We start from the raw sequence: 22,825 nt of genomic DNA, 5'->3' as shown, positions 1-22,825 counted from the left end.
TCACACACACAGCATTACTACAATATTACTGACTATATTCCTATGCTATACATTACATCTCCATGACTTATTTTATAACTAGAAATTTGTACCTCTTGATCTCCCTCACCTATCTCACCTATATCCCCATGCCCTCCCCTTTGGCAAGCCCCTGTTTGTTCTCTGTGTCTATGAGCTATTTCGGATTTATGTGTGTTACTTTTTTTGAGATTCCACATATAAGTGAAATCACATGGTATTTGTATTCCTCTGCCCGACTTACTTCACTTAATATATACCCTCTAGATTCATGCTGTCCTTTTGTTTATTTCCTCTCTACTGATATGGTCTCTTGTTCTTTAAAACTTAGTTCAAGTCCCTCATGTCCAGCTCTTTGCAACCCCATGGACTATACATAGTCCATGGAATTCTCCAGGCCAGAATACTGAAGTGGGTAGCCCTTTCCCTTCTCCACTTTCCCTTCTCCAGGGGATCTTCCCAACCCAGGGATTGAACCCAGGTCTCCCACATTGCAGGGAGATTCTGTACCAGCTGAGCCACAAGGGAAGCCCAAGAATAGTGGAGTGGGAGTCTATCCCTTCTCCAGGGGATCTTTCCAACCCAGGAATCGAACCAGGATCTCCTACACTGCAGGCTGATTCTTTACCAACTGAGCTACGAGAGAAGCCAGCACATTGAAACTTATGTGCGTTGTTTTTCTCAGGTCCCTTTGTAGGTCTTCCTTATCTGTGGAGCCCAGGAATACAGTAGTGTGCAACAAACACACGCTGATTATGAGGGCAAGTTACCTTCATGTTTGTTCACGATACACAAGACAACCACGCATGTCACTGTTAACCTCACTGTTCTAAACTACACTTTCAGTTGGAAAAAGAAAGGGCAAGGATTAGGTGATATAGGAGAGACCACAAGATTTTTTTCAGACTTCCTTCTTTCAACAAATGTTTGCTGAGTAGCTTCTTTAATAGCCTGTGCATGATGCGAACGCACTAAGGATTTATCTTCATCCCCAGGAAGCTTAACTCTCACAACTACAAGACTCCCTGTTTGGCTTGGCCAAGGTTTTGTTGAGCCTGCAATATGCTTCAATTTCTTCTGTCCAATAACGTCCTTTCTTTGCAGGTGTGGATTCCTAATAAACATCTAGGAGCCAAACTCCTTTTCAGTGTCAGCTTTTGGAGGACCGTCCCTGAGACATAACAGCGAGGGATAAAGCATGGGCCTGCAATATCCATTACTAGCTGAATCTATGACAGCGAAATGCCATAAAGCTATTTATTTCTAAGATCTTTGGTTGATTATCAAAACTTTGAACTCTTGCTATAACGGTTAAAGAATTAAGAAATTGTAACAGTTATAAATTATAACTAACAGGGCTAGTCACTCAAAGACAGCATTTAAAAATCTTTTGAGACCTGTAAGTCACTATTTCACCTTTAGAATATTTATTATAATCTTACCGTGGAATTCAAGACAATAATTTCTTGGTGGTAAGCTGGATCATCTAATCCTGGCTGTGGGACTCTTGAGCAGTTTTGAGAATTAAGCATTTAGGTGTTAATCATCCAAGATTAAATAAATGGCTTCAGCTCTGAAGAAAAACAAAATATGAGATTGATACATTAGACATGTTTATAATAAGTACATCTGTGTGTGACCCACATCCACCCTTACTTATGAATATATTATATTGCAGGGTCACTACGTGCTGGGAGCCGGCGAGAGGCATTCCACTCGTGACAAAGGTCATGAGGAAGGAGGCTCGGCATACGCAAAGGCGGGATCGAGCCTTGGGAGTCCCCCTGGATATTCTCGAGCATCTACCCCCAAAAAACCAGAGTCTGCCTACTTTATTGCTTTGTGCTCTCACCTCTGACTTTACTGGGGGCTGTCCCCCACCACCATCTCGCTCTCTCTGTCGAAGAGTTAACTTACAGCTCCAATTAATAAAGTTCCTCGGCAATTAGGAGTGTTTAAATCCAAACCCCTCAGATGGCTCTCTAACTCGCCTGACAAGTTTACCCGGACTCCTACAGCTATGCATACGATTGTTTACAGTCTCCCAGCCTCGAGAGGCACGGGAAGCTTAAGATATTCAAATAGCTTAGAGCCTCTCAGAGAGTTAGAAACTGTCAGAATAAAGCTAGTAAAAGATTTCATTGATGAGCCAATGCTTGCTGCCAAGTTTCCACATCCCCTGAATTGTATCCTTGAATGTGTATTAATTAATATAGTTGGTATGTAGAAAAAATAAGTAGTGGCCTTGGTGCTAGCAACTTTAGACCCTTAAGGTAATAAATTCTTTCCTTTGTTGTAAACCCATTACACATCCGCCCTATAGGAATGCAATTTTATCTTTGGAAGATGGCACCAAACCTTAAAATAATTACTCTTAGAGAAAATAAGTCTTTGTTGATAAGTCTTTGTCAAGAGTCATAAAATGTTAATAGGCCTTCTGGCCAGAAGATGATGTAAATCACCTAAACCATTTGTATATGATAAATTTGCAGGAAAGAAACCCTAGTTTTTGATAAGGATCAAACACTGCTGACTTTGCATCCCCTATTATCCTCTATGTGTAACTTAGGGTATAAAAGCCCCTGTTGAAAATAAAGCTACGGGCCTTGCTCACCAAAGCTTGGTCTCCCCATGTCATTCTTCCCCTCAATTTCCAGCTGAGTCTCCATCTGGAGCGTGAATATCCTCTGTGACCATTTATTTGCCTGGGCTTCTAAGACCCACTTGAGAAGGTGTCTAAGGTGGGGCACCTTCTGCTATTCTAGGGGGTGCCTGCGGCCTCCGTGGTCAGAGCTAACCTGGTGTCACAGGTTATATTGATTTTCCGCATAAACCAAGCTACTCAGCTTCTTTTCTCCACTGAATTTTCCTACTGAGCTATCCTCATTCTATCATTCTTTATATCTTTGATGAATAAATAAATAAATAGTCGCCGACACCGTCTCCCCTTCGAATACCCTGGATCAGCTGGGGCTGGACCTCAGCAACTAGGTGCTACAGTTATTCTCTTTCAATTAGTGTTATGTTTTTTCTAAGTTTTTATTATGACAATTTTCAAACTAATACAAAATTATTGAGACTATTATGATGAACCCACCCTTATCAACTCATGGCAAATTCTATTGCATTTACATCTTCACCTACCCCTTAACCTCTATCCCACCACTCTGAGTCATTCTGAAGCAAATTCCAGGCATTATACCACTTTATCTGTAGACCATTCTGTATGTCTCTTTCTAAGACAAAGATTTGCTTTATAAACATAAGGCAATATAATTGTAATATCTACCATTAGCTCACAATAATTTATTTATTACATCAACTACCAATCAGTGCTCATATTTCTCCAACTGTCTCATAAGTGTCTAATTCAAAGCTAAACAAAATCCATACGGGCAATTGTTACCATTTCTCCTAAATCCCTTTTAATCTACAGTTGGTTTTTTTTTCCCCTTCCCTTCTTCTCTTTGCAGCGACAAACAAAGCTTTTACTAGCCAAAAATTGAGCAAATACATCAATACCCTAACTGTTCAATAATAAATTAAATCCATTTTCATTTTATTCACCAAAATAATCAGATTTGCAAAATAGTTCATATATCCACTAGGCCTAATATTATCCCATCTGCAGACACTGTTTACGGTACACATTTTTCAAAGTCCAACTATAATAACTCTGAGCAGGTCCTGGATTATGAACTACTATACTGTATATGTAATATTTTGATGACTACTAAGAATGAAACCAATGACCAGAAGGAGTTATCCTACATATAAGGCCTCACATGCAATCATATACGTTTCATGTTTTTACTACCATGAAAGGTTGGGCATTTTTCAAGTTAAATAGGCCACATTTTTAATTTGTCATTGAACCACAAATCAACCTCATTTTAAATCACATCCTGTTTCTTACTATTTTCCTGTTTAATGAATTTAATTCCCAGCCCAAAAGAAAGAATTACTTCCTAAAATATTAATTGTGTACTTAAAACTTCTTAATCTGAAATTCCTTTAGCCAAGTTAGAAAAATATAAAAATATGTCATTTATTCACAACACATAATCAAATAAATTATGACTAAAACCAAATCTCTGAAGCCCCAAAACTGGTAAATATGAAAATATTACTTTAATATAGATGTACTCATTCATAATCAATTATCATTCAGACTTATGGAATTTTTACCAAATTTTACCAAATATTTCTTCATCTACTAACAACACTGACTCGATGGATGTTGAGTCTGAGTGAACTCTGGGAGTTGGTGATGGACAGGGAGGCCTGGCGTGCTGCGATTCATGGGGTCGCAAAGAGTCGGACACAACTGAGCGACTGAACTGAACTGAACTAACAACATGGTATCTACAATCCCACCATAACTTTTGATACGTTATCTTAGGTTCATGTAATCATTTCTCCCTCAAAGCAAATAAAGCTTATGTGACAAACAGCATATCATTTCTTGCCTAGAGTGAGCAGAGCAGTCATGCACTGGTCTGTATTTAATGAAATTTATACTATTTTTGTTTTGTTCAGGGGCAGTTTGGAGTTTTTTTGTTGGTGGTAATGGGGTTTTTTTGCAGCGGCAAGGGGGTGGGGGCAGATCAATTGTACTTTTACCTTCTCTCCATATAGACTACCTAAAATGGAACTTTTATTTTCATTTCACTTGATTAATTTGGAGAATAGTTTATCTATAAGAAGAGTAGTTTTTTGGGGGGCGTTCACATTCCACAGCACGTGTGTCCTTAGTTTCCTGACCAGGGATTTAAACCACACCCCCTGCACTGGAAGGCAGAGACTTAACCACTGGGGAAGTCCTGAAAAGAATAAATTGTACTACTTCTATACTCTACTTTTGAGATGGTCAAGGTCAGAGAGGTCAGGTAACTGCGGTCGTGGTACGCACATGACCGATCCTGTTGTTTCTTATTTTAAAAGAATAAGCTCGTATTTAACAAGAGTGACTTAGGAGGTCAGATGGCATTTGACAACACTGAAAAGAAGACTGTAAATTAGTCAAATAGCACAAGCTTTAAAGATTCAAGGCTTTAAATCAGCAATAAGACTAATGATCTAGGACCTTCCATGTGTAATAAAGAGAACAGTGGCCCAGCTCTGGCGCTTGGAAGGATTCTCAGAGCAAATGAGGTCCTTCAGGGACAACTCTGCTTCACTTTAGTCTAGAAAGTAAAAGAGAAAGTTGAATAGGTGCTCAGGTAACATATTAACCTCATTTCCTTTCTGAAAAGGATTACAAGAATAATGAAGAAAAGAAAGGCCACAAATCTAAAGTACCCTAACTGCAGTAAAACACCTGACATAAAAATATCTGATATACATTGATACAGAAAATTATAATCTTGAACAAATAGAGCAGAAATTAAGAAAAAATGAGTTTCAGTGATGTTCAATGTAAGTATTCTCAATATTTACAGGCTTGGAATACTTCATAATCTGAAAAGGAGAACAAGAAGCTATGGTTCTAAGCACAAGGTAGATTTGAGCTCAATATAATAAAAAGAATAACTTAATTATTATATAATTCATTTAAAAGCTTCTTCATGAAGAAATGGAGTTCCTGCTGAGTTTTTAGGTAAAGATTGTTCAGTTCAGTTCAGTCGCTCAGTCGTGTCTGACTCTTTGTGACCCCATGAATCGCAGCACTCCAGGCCTCCCTGTCCATCACCAACTCCCTGAGTTCACTCAGACTCACATCCATCGAGTCAGTGATGCCATCCAGCCATCTCATCCTCTGTCGTCCCCTTCTCCTCCTGCCCCCAATCCCTCCCAAGCATCAGAGTCTTTTCCAATGAGTCAACTCTTCGCATGAGGTGGCCAAAGTACTGGAGTTTCAGCTTTAGCATCATTCCTTCCAAAGAAATCCCAGGGCTGATCTCCTTCAGAATGGACTGGTTGGATCTCCTTGCAGTCCAAGGGACTCTCAAGAGTCTTCTCCAACACCACAGTTCACAATGCTATGCTGCTGCTGCTGCTGAGTCACTTCAGTCATGTCCGACTCTGTGCGACCCCATAGACGGCAGCCCACCAGGCTCCCCCGTCCCTGGGATTCTCCAGGCAAGAATACTGGAGTGGGTTGCCATTTCCTTCTCCAATGCATGAAAGTGAAAAGTGAAAGGGAAGTCACTCAGTCGTGTCCGACCCTTAGTGACCCCATGGACTGCAGCCTACGAGGCTCCTCCATCCATGGGATTTTCCAGGCAAGAGTACTGGAGTGGGGTGCCATTGCCTTCTCCGAAAGGGTTATACCACTGAGTCAAAAGACTAAGCTAAATTATTTCATAGATTCCAACTTGAAATCCTAAATTTCACTTTAATATATATTTTGTACTTACACTTGAATACTGGAAAGTGTGATGACCTAAAGATTAAATATTTCAACTAAAGAAAGAAACCACAATGTAAGATATGAAATCTATAACAGAAAACTTCTCTTTCTATTAAAATTATTGTGAATATTGGAAGACCTCTTTAAATGATGCAAAAGACCAAAATGATGCAATAATTTTCAAATAAATTAGAATAATCATAGCTCCTATCTATAATGGCAAAATAAGTATGGAAAATGGAAAATGAAATACTTTTTTTAATCTGCCAAAGATTATGGAAGATGTGAAAAATCTATGCACAAATACTCAAGTGTAGGCAGCAAATAATTATTCAAATTATCCTCTTTGTCTGACTGGCAAAATTTATTAAAATAAAGAATTTATAATCATCCCTTTAATTAAGAAAGAAAATTAATGATTCATAAATCAACACTGACTCCACTGCACTAATTTTTAGAAATTCATTTTTTCTCTTACTCTATAAATGTTTTAATTTTTACAATATCTAAAACAAACCTGCATTTTAATCTTCTGCCATTCTTTTTAACCTTCTACCAAATTTCAACTTTCAAGAAGTATGGAAACTTACGATGCTGACTAATGCAATCATGGATCACACAATATCACCTGCTAAAAGTGCTGTATAATGGCACTGAGCTAGAATAATTGGGCTCACTGCAAAAATCTAAATCTCTTGCTGATAAAGCAATGTTCTCTGCAGGTAAATTTTTCTATATTTTGTTGATTTTACATTTTTAGAAAAAATAGCAGTTATAATCATACTACTTGTCTTAATGAAAACAATTAGGAAATTTTTCCATTCACAAATTCAAAGGGAAGCTTTCTGTAACAGTTTCATTCACTGAATCATACAGACACAGCCCCAAAGTACATTTTCTAGTAAACTGGTGAATGAACATGTATTGTTTAGAATAATCTTCCTTTTACATTTCTACAGCATTACATTTCTATAGCATTTCTAACCCATTCAACAGCATATCTGTTGGCACAGGAAAAAAACAAAGAACTAGATCACAAAACTATCATATAAGTGCCCTACCTACTTATCTAGACTTAAATAAGAAGAAAATTTTTGGACAAATGTAGAAACAGCCCAGTAAGACATCACCTCACTAAATCTGGAATTTTCTCCCATCCCTAATTTCTAAAAATCCATTGCTGTAACTATGTATGCCACATATGAATTTATAAAAATCATACCTTTAACAAATATTGAGCAGAACTATGTGCTAAGAATAAGGGACAGAGGAGTGAACAGAACAGACAAAAATCCCTAGGCTCAAAGGGCTTACCTTCCAGTAGGAGCTTGAAATTTTTGTAATCCTTCCTTTGAGAATCTGAAAAAAGTGTTGGAGGCCTCTCCTTCCAAAATGTAAACACAGCTAATCTTGCAGGGTTATGAACCTCTATAATCCAATTACTAATTATGGATTAAGAATTCCTGATAAAAACCCTCCTTATGCTTACTTTCCGTCTGCCGTTTATAGTTGATAGTGTCATAATTTTACTATTCATAGTATTAAGAAGTAATACAGTCATCCTTCTATATCCAGGAGGTAATGGTTCCAGGACTCCTTGTGGAAACCAAAAGAATCAGATGCTCAAGTCCTTTATATAGAAGTTTACAGTATGTATAAATAACCCATGCAAATCCTCCTTTATGCTTTAAACCCTCTCTAGATTATACAATACCTAATACAAGGTAAATGCTATGTAAATAATTATAAATAAAATGCTAATTTTTTGGTGAGCAGTAAACTCAAGTTTTACCTTTTGGAACTTTCTGGAATTTTTTTCTGAATAATTTTAATCCAAGGTTGGTTGAATCTGTAGATGTGGAAGATACAGAGATAGAGAACTGACTGTGCTTTTTCTTACCCATTAAAATGCTTAAAGCCTTCAAATTTCAATAGAATGTGTTCTATTTATTCTATTTGTACCTCAAACAAATTTCTAGACTACTGACACAGAGTATCCTTTATCGATCTTAGTTTTTCCAGGAGAAAACTGATCCTAACCTCTTCAGTAACTTCATAAATAAGCTTTCTGATTTCATTATTTATTCTCTGGACCTTCTTGAGTTAAAATTCCCACTCCCCCTGCTCAACTCTTCAGCTGAAGTCTCCACAGAAGTCACCCACAGTCCTTGCATGAAGATATTTATGCTCAAGAGAAACCACAATAAAGCTTTAACCTTAACAGAAATCATCAATGACCCCCAAATTTTTATTCTTGCTTTTCACAAAAAGAGAGTGATCCACTAGTAAAAAGCTTTTTATTTAAAAATACAACATCTAAAACTAAGGTTATTACCGTCTCTAAGCAATGTCTTATGCTTTTTATACCTATGAGTGAGTGAGTGAAGTCTCTCAGTCTTGTCTGACTATTTGCGACCCCATGGACTGTAGCCCATCAGGATCCTCCGTCCATGGGATTCTCCAGGTAAGAATACTGGAGTGGGTTGCCATTTCCTTCTCCAGGGGATCTTCCCAACCCAGGGATTGAACCCAGGTCTCCCACATTGCAGGCAGATTCTTTAACCTCTGAGCCACCAGGGAAGACCATTTTATACCTATAATTTTTTTAAATTATACACTGGAAATTACTCTACCTAATTATGATCCTAAGGTCCTAAAATACCAAACATTAAAGAAAATTATGAAAATATGATGTATATATTTTATATGTTATATGAAACAACTGATAGTAAAGAGGTCTCAAGGCTAATCCAAATTTTAAGTTATTCAGAAAAATGAAGAAGTAGCTAGGCAAGATCACAGAGCAAGTAAATGGCCACAATTTCATCTCCAAAGTGTGTCTTTTCTCTTTTTCTCTGTTTATAGTCTGTAAACTTAAGAGAGGTCTTGCTTTTATAAGAGCAACTATGAAAGCACAAACTCCCACTGATGTTTAGCTGACCTATTTCTGCGAAATTTATAGCACCAAAATAATTTCTCTAAATTTAAGAAAGAATGATCATCTGTTACCTGCAGCCTCATAAACTGGATCAAAAGCCTTTAAAATGTCTATGCTCTTTGACCCAATAATTCTACTTCTAAAGCTTTTTCTAGGAAGATGATCAGAAATGCAGACAGATTTATTCACAAAGGTATCATTGTACTATTATTCCTATGAGCATAATACTGCAGGGGAGGGGCAGGACAAAAAGAGACAATGAAGAAAAAAAAAATCATGGTATAGTCACTAGATGAAATGTTAGCCATCAATTAAAAATCATTTACTAATATGCCATAATATTCACTATATATTTTTAAGTAATAAGTAGAAAAACAAAAGTCTTTATAGTACCTTTGCAATTACTGGAGATAAAACTACATTTAGAAATAAAGAATAAACTTAGAATGATAGACTCAAATTATCAAGGCAGTCAATGTCTCTATGCCCACATCCTTATTTATAAAATAAAGACAATAAAAACTTCTCAGGGCTATCATGAGAATTCACTTTTGGATGAAAAGTGCTTAAATGGTGCTTGACATAAGTACTCAAAAGTTATTATTATTTACTAACTCATATCCCATATGCTGATAGATAAAATCTGTAATACTTCTAAAAAAAGAAATGAAGAAATTAAGTTACTCATAATTCTAATACCAAGAGATGACCACTATTAATTCATGTAAATATCCGGGTTAATTTTTTTCAGATCTTTTAACATGCATTCAACATTTTATACAATTGGTGTTAAGTTTTACTGTTTCTACTGGTCACAAAATACTGTAAAATTTTATAGATATAGTATGTGCATTTCATCATTCCACTGGTATTGAACATAAGGTTCAGTTCTTCACTCTATAAATAAAACTGCAATGAATATCCTGATTGGCAGTCTCTGTACACATCTTTGATTTTCCCCTCAAGAAAGAGTCTAAAATCAGAATTTCTATCTCAAATGGTATGAAATACACTTGGCCTTACTTCCTACTGACCTCTATAGAATGTAGACACATACTAAGTGTTCAAAGCTGCCAATTTCTCTCCTTTTTCCATGGGTACTTCAAAGATATTAACTGGCTTTTTCATTGTAACTTTTCTGCTGTGTTTTGGTACAATTGCTTGTCAAGTGTTTCTCTTTTTCCTTATTCTATTTAAAGAAGTTCACTTTTCCTTTATATCACTCTAACATCCCAAACACAATTTGAGTGTCCATAACTTCAGTACATTCCTCAAAAAGATTCTTAAGAACCTACTTTGTATGACTAGAAAAAGAAGTCCTTGTCTTTCAGAAACACAACCTAAAATATTTACAGATGATATGTATGACAGAGGAACTGCATCAAAGTAAGTGGGAATTGGGGAAAGGGAATGGATAGAATTAACAAAGAGCTGATCAATGTTGAAGCTGAAGAATAGGTATATGAACATTCATTCCACTAATCTCTGTTTAAAAATTTATCATTATATTTAAATACTAAATACAATATGTATATAAATATATAAATATCTATAAATGTTTATATAGATTTTCTATTTTATATAAATATTTAAATATTAAATATCTTCAAGGGGAAATTGTTTTTAAAATAAATCTTTAAGAAATAAATTAAAATCTACAAAACAATTATAAACTTCTACCATAATTCAATGATTATAAAAATATAAGACCAAAAATATTTAAGCCAAATTCAAAAGTGAAGTAAACAACTACAGTATTTAGAATCTCTCAATTACACTTGCCAGTAATTCCCACAGATAAAAACATACTACAATGCCTTTTTCCAAACCATGGCTTCAGCATACCATGCTGATTCTCCAAGACAATATTAGTATTTATATTGTGCATTACAAGAATACAACTATGCCTCTGTATGTGCCCACATGAATATTTGATAAGTAGTTTTATTATGTACTAGCATTAAATAATCCAAATTCTCTTGGTGCTTAAATCACATCTTGGTACCAAGCTAGGCACATCATAAACAATACTTGCAGCTTAACAGTTAGATCCACCAAAGTGTTTACTTCTACCCAGAGGCATGCAAGTGTAATGAAAATACTACCTCACTGCACATCTTTAGTACTGTGGGAAAATGTATATATTTTTAACTATGTAGAAAACACTTTATCTTGGAGACAGGTCATGATAACAAAAGAGCATAGCAAAAAGAATTAAGTAATATATCTAGCGATAAAAAGAGAAGGAAATGGCAACCCACTCCAGCATTCTTGCCTGGAGAATCTCAGGGACAGAGGAGCCTCGTGGGCTGCTGTCTATGGGGTCGCACAGAGTCAGACACGACTGAAGCGACTTAGCAGCAGGAGCAGCAGTGATAAAAGGATCAATGGCTGTTCCCTAAGTTTAAAGCAAGGAAGAAACAGACAGACTAGACACATGTTTTCTAAACTCTCTCACTGCAGTTGAAAAAAAAAACAGAATTTTGCATAAATGAACTTTTAATACATTTTATATAACATGCCAATATAAATATACCCACAGGATACATTTGATACATTTGCAATACACTTTAATAGCCTCCTACCTAGTCACTATCCTACCTAGTCACTAAAATGATAATCTTGACTTCATAGTTTTAAATACTGAACTAAGAAATTGGCCTGCAAACAAAACAAACCAAAAAATGGCCTGTAACTACTCCTGCTTACCAAACAGAGCAGAAGAATTCCTTTCAATCCTGTACAGAAAATAGCATCAGTACTTATCTGGGAGAATGGGGAGCAGGGTGCAGGAGACACTGAAGTGGGCAAGAATCAAAGGATTGCTACTTAAACACACACAACTGGCCACCCACGAGAGGAGAATCTCTCAAATCTCATCATGTTCTAAAATTTTGTGCTTCTGAGAGCACCGAGATTACGAATCCCTAAAGAGCAAGAAATTCACTTTATATCTCCCACAGCACCTAGCAAGCCAGCTTTCCTAAAAACAATAAAGTACTAAATAAAGATTAAGTTCAACTAATAATATGCAAAATAAGCATAAACATAAAAGTTTCTGTCCTTTAAATGTATGTTTTCCACATTCTATTAAATGTAAAATCAATGCTATTGTATATTATTTACAAACTCACAAGCATAAAACTGTTAAAATATATATACATATCATGTAGCAGTATATGTGTAATAGATAATATACATGTCACAAAACTACTATTAATATTCATGCTATTTCGTTCATAAAGGTATTAAAAACAATTCATAATAAAATTACTCTAAAACTCAGAATCAAATCAAATTGCTTTTAGTTTCAATAATACGTTTTTTTCCCTGCATCCTTAATGACACTATTAATGAACAAAGAAATAAGCAATGGCCCCAGTATAGAAGAAAAATAACAACAGAGTACTTGAAAATGTAGAACTTTGATAACTCAACCACGATTTTTAGCATTCTAAAGTCTAACAGTTCTAGGCTCAAACAGTCTCCTCTGCTTCTGTCTAAGAAGGAACAGTTTTCTCAAAAAAAAAAAAGTCAATGACATTGTAGAGTTTTCCTATACACATTAACTTTCAATAAACTATGATGGCTTATTTTAAGTGGGTGAAAGATGAAAAAGGAGTCTATGTATGACTTCCAATTTTAAATCCCAATAAATCCTTTTACAAATAAGGACAATAAGATCAATCTTTATCCCTTTTAAAATGTTATAAAATGACATATGATGCAATAAGACACCTTTTTCACGACAACCTGAAAATTTAACACACCTCTTGATTTCTTTCCATAAGCTTTAGTCCAAATTCCCATTTCTCCAAGGTTCTGAATTAAATTTGAAAAAAATTTAGAATTTTACCAAAATTAACATAACTTCTGGTTTTTAAGAGGAAAGTATTTACAAATATGTTTTTGTTACTTAAAAGTATAATTTTTTTTTTTGCAATTGTTTAAGAATCATGGGTTTATTTTTTTAACTCTTTGGCTATTGTCCTTGTGTATCCTGACACCGCCATGTGTGTCAGCCCATGTCAATCAAGATGGGTGATTACAAAATGCCAGACTTCTAAATTAAATGTTTTGGAATTCAGTGGGTAAATAAAAATGCTGCTTTGGGGATATTAAAAAAAAAAAAGTATAATGTATTTTAACAGGCCAATTCTAAGTTTGCAGTTCTAGTTAACACTTCTCACTTATTCTTGGATTTCTGAATTTTAATTACTACTAAAATTAAACATACCTTTAAAAACCTTCATGAAAAAAAAACTTGAATTGCTCCTTGAAAGAAATAAAGGAAATCGAGAATTTGCATTGGCAGCAGAGAAAGAAATAAGAATTGGAGTACAGGATTCAGGGTAGAATAAGCCTCTGTAGAGGTTTTTCACTGAAGAACTAGAGAGCACCTGGAACAAGATAACTGGACCAGTTAATGTTGAGGAGTCTCCACAAGCCACAGTGGGATGGACACTTAACACAGACCATGGATCCACCCTGAGCTTCCAGAATCTGCTCTAAGTGACACTAACACAGATGCAACTGCAACCAACCAGGAGCTTACAGGCCAGTTGCAAGAGAGATACTGGGACAACCCTTTTTAGATGCTTTGAGAGAAGTTACTTAAATATGTTCAAGCAACAATTGGGTACAAGGGAGTCACTCATCAATTTAAATGCAGGATGGGACAGGAAAGACTTTGCCAAGGAAGTGGTGCTCACAGCCTCCACTGCCAGGGAGTAACTGGAGCTACAATCCACAACTACATGAATGGCTTTTTGCCTTGCTCTGAGGAACTGGCTAGCTGTTGACAGAAGAGCCAGTTAAGTGACATATTAAAGCTTAATAAACATGATTAATAAATATGATTTTTTTGCTGTAGGTCTCTGAAATATGACTTCCTACTGTGACAGGCTCCAAAGCTGGGTGATACCACATACCCTCTGAATTGCACAGCAATGCCTGTCTTTTGTGTGTGAAAGTGGAGAGTGAAAAAGTTGGCTTAAAGCTCAACATTCAGAAGATGAAGATCATGGCATCTGGTCCCATCACTTCATGGGAAATAGATGGGCAAACAGAGGAAACAGTGTCAGACTTTATTTTTGGGGGCTCCAAAATCACTGCAGATGGTGACTGCAGCCATGAAATTAAAAGACGCTTACTCCTTGGAAGAAAAGTTATGACCAATCTAGACAGCATATTCAAAAGCAGAGACATTACTTTGCCAACAAAGGTCCATCTAGTCAAGGCTATGGTTTTTCCAGTGGTCATGTATGGATGTGAGAGTTGGATGGTGAAGAGAGCTGAGCGCCGAAGAATTGATGCTTTTGAACTGTGGTGTTGGAGAAGACTCTTGAGAGTCCCTTGGACTGCAAGGAGATCCAACCAGTCCATTCTGAAGGAGATCAGCCCTGGGATTTCTTTGGAAGGAATGATGCTAAAGCTGAAACTCCAGCACTTTGGCCACCTCATGCGAAGAGTTGACTCATTGGAAACGACTCTGATGCTGGGAGGGATTGGGGGCAGGAGGAGAAGGGGACGACAGAGGATGAGATGGCTGGATGGCATCACTGACTCGATGGATGTGAGTCTGAGTGAACTCCGGGAGTTGGTGATGGACGGGGAGGCCTGGTGTGCTGCGATTCATGGGGTTGCAAAGAGTTGGACATGACTGAGTGACTGAACTGAACCGCCTGTCTTTTATTCCCGAAAGGTTACCCTGGGATTGCCTCCTCCCTGTGTTTATGAAAGAAAGTATTGAGTCAGATAAGATTTACACTGATTGACAATTCATCTCATTCTAGATATTTATAAAGGATAATAAGAAATTTGTTCAGATCAACATTCTCTGTTCAGAAAATAACACATTTCAAAGTTAGCAACAAAACAACATTCCAAATCAGTTTGGTCACTATGAATGACCATATAGAACATGCCACAGAGCTTAATCCTTCACATTCCAGTACATCCAGTAACTCTAAAAAGGACTCACACACACAAAAAAACCCCCACCCCACCAATATGCTTTATTCTCCACAATGATGAAGTCAGTCTAAACAAATTACAAACATGGGATGGTAGAATTCAGAATTAATTCACTGCACCCTAAGAAATGGTGCCCTAGAAATTGAAATCAATAACTATCACTAATCACTAAGAGCTGCCTATGTATGAAAAATATGGGTTAGATGCTGAACATACTTCGTTTTAACCCAAACAAACCTATAATTTCTATAAATGTTCAACTATGCAGCTGTGGAAACTGACAACTAGCAGATAAAATGAGAAAAACTGCACATCTGGATTCTTCTATATTTTAAAAGAATAAGTTCTTATATGGAGTTATTCAAGATAAAAGTTCTCAAATTAAAATGCAATTATGATTTCAGTGTTTTTATACTGATTCTGAACATTAGAACAAAAGCAAGAGGTCTCTCAAAAAAGGATAATTAAGCATAATTAACACATAATTTACCTTAAATATTTCATGAAGAAAGAATAAATTTGCCTTATCAGAAGTAAAAAATAGGGAGAAAGGAAGAAATCATATCATGGCTAACAAGTCATAGGGATGCTCATTTAAGATGAAATTCAATCCTCTTCTGCTAATGTCTCCCTATTAAATGAAAGGTCCAAGAACAATTTTCTAAAGGAAAGTGACATTTCTCTGCCTCAACCAGAATTCTCAAAATAATCTTTAACCTAAAATATGTTTTCCCAAAGATGTTTAACTTTGATAAAGTTAACTTTTAATTATAAATTTTAATTATCACAGTTTAAACAGTGATATGGAGAAGGAAATGGCAACTCACTCCAGTATTTTTGCCTGGAGAATCCCAGGGACAGAGGAGTCTGGTGGGCTGCCGTCTATGGGATCGCACAGAGTTGGACACGACTGAAGTGACTTAGCAGCAGCAGCAAACAGTGATAACTCAATCAGCTGCAAAATGCTCTGCCCACAATTTTTACATTATAGGGGAAACCTGACGAAGCATGCAGGTATCAATTGCTCTGTCTGTGGTTTAACTTCCCTCCACTCCACTTAAATCATCCTTTTCCTGCTGAGTCCCTGCATGCCTCTTTTCCTTTATTCTTGCTCTACCTTGCAAGAATTTTTAGTTTCTAGCTCACTTTAGTGGATTTGAGGTCACTGGAATTATACTTTTTGAATGTTGACTCTGGACCAACTTCCCAATTCAGGTTATGCTCTTATTGTTAAGAATAATAATACATGTTCCCATCATACTAAGCTAGATATAAATGCTAACTGGAAAATGTATCAGAATAAAAGTAAAAAGACAAAAAGAAAACACTTTAGCCTTTCTAGAAACCTAACACCAGGTACAGTATAATAAATGAAAACAGACATAGTTCTATGACCTTCACTAAGCCTGACTATATTATCAAGCTAGACAGTGAAGGACACAAACAATGAATAAGGCATAAACCTTAAGAAACTAGTTGTGTGGTGTGACTTACCCAGCTCTATAAACCTGACATGGAACAACAGACTGGTTCCAAATTGGGAAAGGAGTACATCAAGGCTGTATATTGTCACCCTGCTCATTTAACTTAATTGCAGAGTACATCATGAGAAATGCTGGGCTGGATGAAGCACAAGCTGGAATCAAGACTGCTGAGAAAAATATCAATAACCTCAGATATGCAGATAACACCACCCTGATGGCAGAAAGCAAAGAAGAACTAAAGACCTCTTGATGAAGGCGAAAGAGGAGAGTGAAAAAGTTGGCTTAAAACTCAACATTCAAAAAACTAAGATCATGGCCTCCAGTCCCACCACTTCATGGCAAATAGATGAGGAAACAATGGAAACACCGACAGACTATTTTCTTGGGCTTCAAAATTACTGCAGGTTGTGACTGCAGCCATGAAATTAAAAGACATTTGCTCCTTGGAAGGAAAGCTATGACAAACCTTAACAACGTATTTAAAAAGCAGAGACATTACTTTGCCGACAAAGGTCAGTCTAGTCAAGGCTTTGGTTTTTCCAGTAGTCATGTATCAATGTGAGAGTTGGACTATAAAGAAAGTTTAATGCTGAAGAATTGATGCTTTAGAACTGTGGTGTTGGAGAAGACTCTTGAGAGTCCCTTGGACTGCAAGGAGATCAAACCAGTCAATCCTAAAGGAAATCAGTCCTAAATATTAATTGGAAGGACTGATGCTGAAGCTGAAGCTCCAATACTTTCACCACCTGATGAAAAGACTCATTAGACTTACCTGACTCATTAGAAAAGACCCTGATGCTGGGAAAGATTGAAGGCAGGAGGAGAAGGGAATGACAGAGGATGAGATGGTTGGATGGTGTCATTGACTCAACTCACATTAGTTTGAGCAAGATCTGGGAGATGTGAAGGACAGGGAAGCCTGGCGTGCTGCAGTCCAGGGGGTTGCAAAGAGTCGGCCACAACTAAGCAACAACAACACAACCACTCCTAAACTGTCCTAGAAGGAGAGTGTTCCAGAAAGTTCCAATATGGTAAAAATGGAGTATTATAAAATAAAAGCTTATCCTTTAATATATCAGGCCTCTGAATTAATGTTATGATTATATTTGAAGCTGTAATATTCATGCAAAATTGTAAATGAAAGGAAATAAGATGTGGAGAGTGCAAAGTGAGGAACTGAGTCATTTCTCCCACCTCACCAGGTGTTTTCACTTTCATTTACTTAGTTACATAAATCCTATGGATAATGCAGTATTTTACCTATGACAAATTTATCTTTCAAGCCTTTCATAAACCTGTCAAACCATGAGCTACATGAAATGTTTTTTGTTTTATAGGTATTTAGTTTTAAAAGTAAAATCTTTCATCGTTCTAAACTTGAAGATCACAGTACCAAATGATAATTCGATTCTTACCTATAATCACCTACCCTAGTTGATATTTCATGGTGATTTTTTAAAACTCAAATTCCAGAAACTTGTCCTAGTTTCATCTTAAGCAAGCTCATTTAAAACTTCCATTAAGATATTTTTACCTTAAAATAATACAACCAAAATACTTCCCATTAGTTAACACTGCTGAAACACAAAAATCTGAAATGTGACTTTAGGAAATTTAATTTAAAAATAGCTTTAAAAGGTTTAGTATCTACTGCATACCCAATGGCAAAATTAAATTCCATTTAGTATGAAAGCAAAATTATAATCTCCTATCCCTTTCATTGCACCAATCGATATTAGAAGACAAAAATAGTCATTTAATTCAAGAGGTGATCCAAAGAGACTTAAAAGTTAGATTTATATCCAAAAAGTCACATGTAAGACAAATCTGTATAAACCCCATTTCCATTGTAAGTTCAGAGAAATGACCTCGTATGAGAAGGCAACACAATGTATGTAGCACAGTTACACAATACTAAGCTATATTAACTCACACAAAGTAACTTAGCCTCATTTGTAGAAAGAAAGGGAGAGAGGGAAGGAGGGAGAGAATAAGAGAGGAAGAAAAGAAAACTTGTTATAATTTTAAAAGATGGAATACATAATGATAGTATCCTTCTCCTCAAAAAAGGAACATGCTGGCTGGCCCCAATATAAACAAAATCACATATGAGAATCAAGTATATTAAACTCAGTCAACAAACAAAAGTGAAAGTGAAAGTCACTCAGTGGTGTCCGACTCTTTGCGACCCCATGGACTACACAGTCTGTGGAATTCTCAGGCCAGAATACTGGAGTGGGTAGCTGTTTCCTTCTCCAGGGGATCTTACCAACCCAGGGATCAAACCCAGGTCTCTCACACTGCAGGCTGATTCTTTACCAGCTGAGCCACCATGGAAGCCCAGTCAACATGCAAGACTACTGTATTTAACCTAGCAAGACACCTGGTCAGAAGTTGGCCACATGGAGTCTGGGGGAGACTGGATACATGTACGTGTATGGCTGAGTCCCTCTGCTATCCACCTGAAACTATCACAACATTGTTAATTGGCTATACTCCAATACAAAATAAAAAGCTTAATTAAAAAATTAATTAAAGAAAAAAGAAGTTGGCCCCATGGACAATTAGTCAGAAAGATTCCTCAGGTAAAAGCAGAGGTACATTTAGATATGCTACATAGTCAGAAGTTTATTGGCTACTCCTCACTGTCATGGAAATTGTCTATTTGTGTTCTAAACACCCTAGTAAATCATAAGAATTCTCTGATATTATCATATAAACATTCTTTGCCAAACTACCATAAAGAGTTTAAGGATTACCCAATATTCACTGAATTGTAAAGATTGTTTCAAAAGGCAAGTCAGATCTTACTATTTCTAAATGAGGTCACTCCCTGAAGGTTCAATACAAGATATTTATAAACTTGTACTTGAGACTTACCTCTTTTATAAGAGATTTCAGTTAGGGATCTAGCACATGGAAAGCTCCCTAATCTCCTACAGTTCAACAAATATCTATTGAGTTCTTATCAGTTACAAAAATGAAATATACACAATTTGTTGCACTCCAAATAAATACAAAAATAATTCTAATATTTACACAGGCTATGATGAATCTTAGAACTAGCATATCAACAAAAGTTAAAAGCCAACCTGACTGAGAGGATTTAAGAAGGATTAGGGGATATAAATGGAGACTATAGGAGAAAGGAAAAAAAAAAAAAGAGAGTGGGGGAAGAAGGGTTCAAGAGGCAGAGATATCATGACAAGGATGAAGATGAGTTAAAAAAAAAGAGGTAGAAAAATACCAGTCTTGATCTTCTAAAGAGAAGTAGTCTCAAAGGAGCAGAACTTAAAGCTTATAGAAAATGATAAAGGCTTCAATTTCAGGCGGGCTTTCATTTGTCTACAATGAGGGAATGTGTTAGGTTTCACAGACTACACAGAAACAAAACCAATGGGATAAAAATAGATATATAAGAGGATATTTATTATAACTGGCTTTCCTGGTGGCTCAGATGGCAAAGAATCTGCCTAGAAAGCAAAAAGACCTGGGTTTGATCCCTGGATCAGGAAGATCCCCTGGAGAAGGGAATGGCAATCCATTCCAGTATTCTTGCCTGGAGAATTCCATGGACAGAGGAGCCTGGTGGGCTACAGTCCATGGGGTCGCAAAGGGTTGGACACAACTGAGCGACTAACATACACACACAGTTACAGTGGCTGAGAAGTCCCATGATCTGCCATTTGCAAGCTGGAGACCCAGGCAAACCAGTGATAAAATTCATTGTGAGTCTGAAGGCCTGAGATACAGAGGAGCTAATGGTAAAATTCTCAGTCTGAGGCCAGAAGGGTTTGGGGTTGGGGGGTGAAGGTGATGTGCGTGCGGCATGCTCAGTCATGCCTGACTTTTTGATACTCCATGGACTGTAGCCTGCCGGGCTCCTCTGTCCGCAGGATTTTCCAGGCAAGAATACTGGAGTGGGTTGCCACTTCCTCCTTCAGAGGATCTTCCCAACCCAGGATTGAACCCACGTTTCCTGTGTCTCCTGCATTGGCAGGTGGATTCTTTACCATTGAGCCACCTGGAGAGCAGGAGGATGATGTGCTGCTGGTATAAGTCCCAGAATCCAAAAGCCCAAGAACTCAAACGTCTGAGGACAGGAGAAGATGGAAGCCCCAAGGAGACAGAACAAGTTCACCCTTCCACTGCCTTTTGATTCTATTTGGATCCTCAATGATTGGATGACAGCCACCCACACTGGTGATTTAAACACTAATTTCCTCTGGAAACATGCTCACAGATACACCCAGAAATAATGTTTAACCAGCTCTCTGGGCGTCCTTCAGCTCTGTCAAGTAGACACATAAAATTAACAATACCAGGAAGCCACCATGAGTTTTCAAGAAAGAAAGTGATATGAACAGACTTGTGATGTCTTCACTTTTGAAGCAGACTGGATGGTGAACAGAAACTAAAACAGAGTGGGACCAATTTGTATAAAAACCTATCAGACCAGTCAAGAGATGACTTTTTGAATTAGGGCAGAATGAACAAAGCACTAAAGGTATAGAACTGAAAGAATTTCACAGAAGAATGAACAGGATATCACTACTTCTCAGCTACCACCAGAGCCTCCTAACCGGGCTCCTAACCAACTTCTGCATGCACCCCTCAACCTCATTTTACAAAGTAAATCAGATCACACCTCATAGCTCTCTACCTCTTCTGCCTACATGCCAGCCAAATGGGCCATTTCATTTCCTAAAATTTAGTTCAACTTCTCCTGTGCCTCAGGATCATTCCACATGCTGTTTCCTATACCTGGAACTCCAATTTTTTTCACCAGGTAAACCCTGCCAAGCCTTCAAATCCCAGTTTAAAAGTCACTTCCTTGGGTTTCCCTGGTGGCCCAGTGGTTAAGAATCTGCCTTGCAATGCAGGGGACACCGGTTCGATCCCTGGTCTGGGAAGATCCCACATGCGGTGGCAGCAGAACTGGTGTACCACAATTACTGAAGTCAGAGTCTAAAGCCTGCAAGTCAAAACAACTGAGGCCACACTGCAACTACTAAAGCCCGTATGCCTAGAGTCTAAAACAAGAGAAGCCACCGCAATGAGAAGCCCTCACACTGAAACTAGAGAGCAGCCCCTACTCATCACAACTAGAGAAAGCCTGCATACAGCAACAAACACCCACCAAAGCCAAAAAATAAAATAAATAAATCTTTTTTAAAAAGAGTCATTGTCTCCAAAAGACTATTCCTAAACTCTCCAATCTAATCATGTGTCCCACCCTTAACTTCTCTCTTGAAATACATACTACCTGTTTAGACATGGGTTTGTGTTTACTAGCTATTCCCACATCAGACTGTTACCTGAAAGCTAGGACTGTAATTACTTAATGACTAGTCCAGTACCTGGCACTTGGTGGGTACTCAACAAATACTTGCTGAATTAACAATAAGTAAATCACAGAAGATTGCTTCAAGTTCCCAAGGAGGAAAACAGTAATGCCATTACCTGACAAAGGGAACATCAGGTTTGTGGATAAAGTCGAACTCTATCTGAGGTATGCTGAATTTGAAGAAATCATGGAATAGGTTTGAGCTGCAGAAGTAGAGTCATTAAATACTAAATAATTGTTTAGCCAGAAGAAAAAAATGTAACATTAATAGAAAAGGATGAGAAGCAAAACAAAACAAGCTAAAGGGAGAATATGGAAAAGCAGAATAGAGAATATCTCTATTTAACTGGTAGGAAGAAGAAACAACTGGATAAAATGTGGATATTCCAAAGATGTAAAAAGCTTGTAAAATAGAAAACACCAACAAACCTATAGAAAAAGAGCTAAAGAAATGGGCAGTTAACAAAAAAAGAAATGCAAATGCTTCTCACCCATATAAAAAAGATACTCAGCCTAATGTGTACAAGATAAACATGCTATGTTATGTCTAAAAGAATCCACAGTTGATGGAAATGGTTCTGAAATGTGTAAATATAAAACTGTAAATTATAAAAAAGATATTCAATCTGACTCATAATGAGAGATGAAAATTAACACTATGAGATTCCATTAGGACGAAAAAAAAATTCTCACAATATATTCTATTGATA

At 37.0% G+C, this 22,825-nt stretch overlaps 1 protein-coding gene across 3 annotated transcripts in view; it reads right to left on the bottom strand.

Moving 5' to 3' along the window:
* FRYL (FRY like transcription coactivator) overlaps nucleotides 1–22,825 on the bottom strand; it is a 264,481-nt gene that overhangs the window by 188,427 nt on the left and 53,229 nt on the right. Inside the window, exon 3 of one of the 3 annotated variants that reach the window (XM_025290069.3) lies at nucleotides 1,461–1,591. The exons of the other annotated variants lie outside the window; for them this stretch is intronic. The gene's annotated coding sequence lies outside the window, so the exon portion shown is untranslated. The remainder of the gene's footprint in view (nucleotides 1–1,460; nucleotides 1,592–22,825) is intronic. 3 annotated transcript variants of the gene reach the window in all.

Source organism: Bubalus bubalis, chromosome 7, assembly GCF_019923935.1.
Source record: "Bubalus bubalis isolate 160015118507 breed Murrah chromosome 7, NDDB_SH_1, whole genome shotgun sequence".
In the NCBI taxonomy this organism is placed as follows: Eukaryota; Metazoa; Chordata; class Mammalia; order Artiodactyla; family Bovidae; genus Bubalus; species Bubalus bubalis.
Note: the sequence above shows the minus strand (reverse complement) of the source record. Positions and strands in the feature narration are given on the sequence as shown.